Source organism: Schistocerca nitens, chromosome 1, assembly GCF_023898315.1.
Source record: "Schistocerca nitens isolate TAMUIC-IGC-003100 chromosome 1, iqSchNite1.1, whole genome shotgun sequence".
Taxonomy (NCBI): domain Eukaryota; kingdom Metazoa; phylum Arthropoda; class Insecta; order Orthoptera; family Acrididae; genus Schistocerca; species Schistocerca nitens.
The window spans coordinates 463,030,535-463,035,289 of record NC_064614.1 but is presented as its reverse complement, the minus strand read 5'-3'; the positions used below and the strand labels follow the sequence as shown (position 1 = coordinate 463,035,289).

At 41.5% G+C, this 4,755-nt stretch overlaps 1 non-coding gene across 1 annotated transcript; it reads left to right on the top strand.

The window, feature by feature from the left end:
* Positions 1 to 3,090: 3,090 nt before the first annotated feature.
* On the top strand, positions 3,091 to 3,174 carry Trnas-gga (transfer RNA serine (anticodon GGA)). Its single transcript is given in 2 exon segments — positions 3,091 to 3,130; positions 3,140 to 3,174. It is a non-coding gene; the product is annotated as a tRNA-Ser (tRNA).
* Positions 3,175 to 4,755: the final 1,581 nt, after the last annotated feature.

Sequence of the window (4,755 nt, the reverse complement as noted above, 5' to 3'; positions counted from 1 at the left end):
TAATTGATTTAAATTTGTTCCCCGCCAGGTCGATTTGCATATGCTGATGGTGCGGTCGTGGACGGGTTGCTTCGTGTGTGCATATCATTTGTCATGCCGGTCGGAGCGTCATCCGGACAAAGATCGGCAGCGAAGCGCATGTGCAAATCCGATGTTCCAAAAGTTGCTTGTCTTTATATTAGCTTGGAGCAACAACAAAAGCTTTTCTGATTTACTATCCCGATTAAAGATCTGCCACCTACAAGGAATAGAACTAGCTGTGAAATAAAGTATTCCACTATATGAAGAGTGTTTTAGTATCCGACAGTGATTAGGATTCCCATCTCAGCCCGAGTACAGATATGGACGAATAATCAGAGATACATAGCACAGCCACAGCTGGCTCCCGCGTAGGATGCCATCGCCACAGCCATGGCACGAGGGCCCGCCCATCCTTCGTTATACGCCATTGATAGTAGAGTGACTGACCTCGCCGTGAACTCTTCACGCACGCTTACGACTTTCGCTACGCTATGAACCATGCTTTTTTTTTTTTTTCGTCAGGTTAGCGCCAACGCTATCCGGGCTAACCGTTCACCTCGCGAGGTCCAGCGTTATCGACCACAGGTACCACCCGTTTGTTTCACCGGTTTTTGCACCACCGACAGAGCGAGTGATCATCACCTGTGCTTTGTCCACACCGAGCAGGGCGGAAAGGCGGGTAATGCTAAGCCAGTGCGTGCTGTTTCCATAAGCCAGACGTGATCCCTAGGACGTTCTAAATGATAATCACCGCAGTGAGCTCTACGAAGCATGAAGAGCGACCACATTGCGGCGCGACGGAAGAACATCGTGTGTCGCAGGGAACTATGACTTACGAATTACCTTAAAAAAAAGAGAGAGAGAGAGAGAGAGAGAGAGAGATTTACTGGCAAACAGCCAACACTGATTCAGAAAATGTCGTTCTTGTGAAACACAACTAACTCTTTATTCTCACGAAGTAACTAGTGCTATCAACAGCGGACGTCACATTGATTCCATATTTTTAGATTTCCAGAAGGCTCTTGACACCGCTCCTGACAAGAAACTTCTAATCAAGCTCTTCCCTATGGAGTATCGTTTCAGTTGCATAACTGGATTCGTGATTTCCTGTCATAAAGGTCACAGTGCGTAGTATCTAACGGAAAGTCATTGCGTAAAACAGAACTAGTATCTAGCGTTCTCCAAGGAAGTCGTACAGCCCTCCGCTGTCCCTGTTCTACAGGGTGATAATAATTCATTATAAACATTCAAAACTCTGTAGAAATAACACCACTGGTCAGAATGACGTATAATTGGAACGGAATATTATCGGAGAAGGGGGAAAACGTATGGCAGCAGAAAAAAAGTAGGGTGAAAATTGATCAATAGATGGCGCTGTATGTGTCAAATTACGTAAATGAAAACACTGTAAGTAGCCTGTTCATATGTTTGTATGTTGGCAGCGCTGTAAACTGTAATTAATATTGCTGAAAGTGCTCTGCGCCCTCGGTAAGAGACTCTGTGGTTGGACGGACTAGGAGTTAGCGAGCGGACGGCATGCACATGTGAGTGTAACTCCATCTTCTGGTGAAGTATGGGACTACAGCTGTTCAGTGTTCAGTAAAAACAATACCAATCGCCGTTATATAACTTTATTTCTAGACAATTTTGAAACTGGTTGCCTAGAAATAAACCTATATAACAGGTCAACAGCATTATGAAGCCTAATGTTGGATTGGCTCAGGTGACTGTTAACATAGGGGGGTTATGTAGGGATTTTACTAGGATCAGGTAGTGATTGTGGGTGGGGCTGGTAATAGTATTGATAGGGATGGGGAGTATGACATAGATGGTGACCTGGAAAAGATAGCCACTCACACTGGCAACACGAATGTGCATTTCGTGGGACTATTTCAGCGTCACAATCGGGCTCATCTTAATACAGCCGTCAGGCGTAATAACATGAGACTTGGGGGTGTGCTCATGACAGAAGGCATGGGTCACATTTCAGTAGTGTCGGTGGAGTCTATCAGGAGGACGTATTTCACTAGACATGGCCTGCACCTCAACAGGTATGGGAAGGGGAGATTGGCAAAGCTTATAGCTGACAGCATAGGTGGGGGTCGTGGGATCACTCATGGGAAAATTCCTGTAATAGTGGGTGTTAGAGCTGCACCTTTTTTTAGATTGAAGTCAGCTGATAGGTATTCCTGCTTAAGGAAAGTATCTCTAACAAAGGAACCACTTTCGACAAAGCTTAGGTATCCGAGTAATAAGGGAATTAGTATATTTCATCAAAATATACAAGGTATTAGAGATAAAGTTAGTGAACTGCTTATAGATGTTGACTCTGAAATTATTGGTATATCTGAACACTTCTTAAATAAGGAGATAATTCAGAGGCTTCCTTTACCAGGATACAGGCTGGCTGGCAGCTTTTCGAGTAGTTCTTTGCGGTGTGGGGGAGTAGCCATGTATGTGAAAAACGGCATCCCATTTCAGTCAATTGATGTTTCAAAGTAATGCACTGAAAAGGTGTTTGAATGTTGTGGAGGTGTGGTTAAATTTAGTGGAGCTAAATTCTAACTGTTGTTATTTATAGATCCCCAGACTACGATTTCACAATATTTTTGCTAAAGCTAGAGGGGGTTTTTGGTTCACTTTATAGGAAATACAAAAAGTTAGTTATATGTGATGACTTCAATATTAATTGTATAAGTGATTGTGCAAGGAAAGGGATGCTGGTAGACCTCCTTAATTCATATAATCTTATGCAAACAGTATTCTTTCCAACGAGATTGCAAGGGAACAGTAGAACAACCATAGACAACATTTTTGTTCATTCCTCATTACTAGAAGGGCATTCTGTTTGCTAAAAGGTGAATGGCCTTTCAGATCATGATGCACAAATTTTAACTCTAAAAGATTTTTGTGCTGCAACACATGTTAAATATAGTTATCAACTGTTTAGAAAAGCTGATCCAGTTGCTGTAGAGACCTTTGTAAATCTTATCAAGGAACAAGAGTGGCAAGATGTTTATAGTGCTGACACTGTAGACGATAAATATAATGCTTTCCTCAAGACTGCCAGCCTGGGTGGCCGAGCGGTTCTAGGCGCTACAGCCTGGAACCGCGCGATCGCTACGGTCGCAGGTTCGAATCCTGCCTCGGGCATGGATGTGTGTGATGTCCTTAGGTTAGTTAGGTTTAAGTAGTTCTAAGTTCTAGGGGACTGATGACAGATGTTAAGTCCCATAGTGCTCAGAGCCATTTGAACCTCCTCAAGACTTTTCTCTTGCTCTTTGAAAGTTGCTTTCCGTTAGAACGTTCAAAACAGGGTACTAGCACAAACAGGCAGCCTGGGTGGCTGAGTAGAGGGATAAGAATATCTTTTAGAACAAAGTGGCAATTATATCAAAACATTAGAAACAGTCAAAATCTAAATGCAACAGCCCATTACAAACAGTATTGTAAGGTGCTTAAAAATGTTATTAGGAAGGCAAAAAGTATGTGGTATGCAGATAGTCTCAGGATAAACTTAAAACCATATGGTCAATCGTAATGGAAGTGGCTCGTCTGCAGAGACAGGTCGAGGATATAGAATCAGTGCATAGTGGGAATGTCCGTGTTACTGATAAGTCGCATATATGTACAGTATTTAATAATCACTTTATGAATATAGCAGGTGAACTAAATAGAAACCTAGTTCCAACAAGGAATTATATAGTGCTCTTAGAAAAAAGTGTTCTGAGACTGTTGCCTGAAATGCTCCTCCATGATACCGACAAGAGGGAGATTGAGTTAATAATTAAATCACTAAAGACCAAGAACTCTCATGGATATGATGGGGTATCTAGCAGAATACTGAAGTATTGTTCTATGTATGTTAGCCCAGTACTTAGCCATATCTGTAACTATTCCTTTAGGAGTGGTCGGTTTCCTGACCGCTTAAAGTACTCGGTAGTGAAGCCACTTTATAAAAAGGGAGACAGGGATAATGTTGACAATTTTAGACCTATTTCTATGCCATCGGTGTTTGCTAAAGTTATCGAGAGGATTGTACATACAAGGTTACTGGAGCATTTAAATTCACATAATTTGCTGTCAAATGTACAGTTTGGTTTTAGAAATGGTTTAACAACTGAAAATGCTATATTCTCTTTTCTCTGTGAGGTTTTGGACGGATTAAATAAAAGGTTGCGAACGCTAGGTGTTTTCTTTGATTTAACAAATGCTTTTGACTGTGTTGACCACAAAATAATACTGCAGAAGTTGGACCATTATGGAGTAAGGGGAGTAGCTTACAGTTGGTTCGCCTCTTACTTTAAAAACAGAAAGCAGAAGGTAATTCTCCGAAATATTGAGAGTGGTAGTGATGTTCAGTCCCAGTGGAGCACTGTCAAGTGGGGTGTTTCCCAAGGGTCGGTGGTGGGGCCACTGCTGTTTCTTATTTATATAAATGATGTGCCTTCTAGTATTACAGGTGTTTCAAAAATATTTCTGTTTGATGATGACACCAGCTTGGTAGTGAAGGATCTTGTGTGTAATATTGAAACAATATTAAATAATGTAGTTCATGAAATAAATTCGTGGCTTGTGGAATATAATTTGGTGCTAAATCACAGTAAGACTCAGTTTTTACAGTTGCTAACTCACAATTCAAGAAGAACCGATATTTTGGTCGCACAGAATTGGCATATTATAAGCGAGACGGAACAGTTCAAGTTCCTAGGCGTTCAGATAGATAGTAAGCTG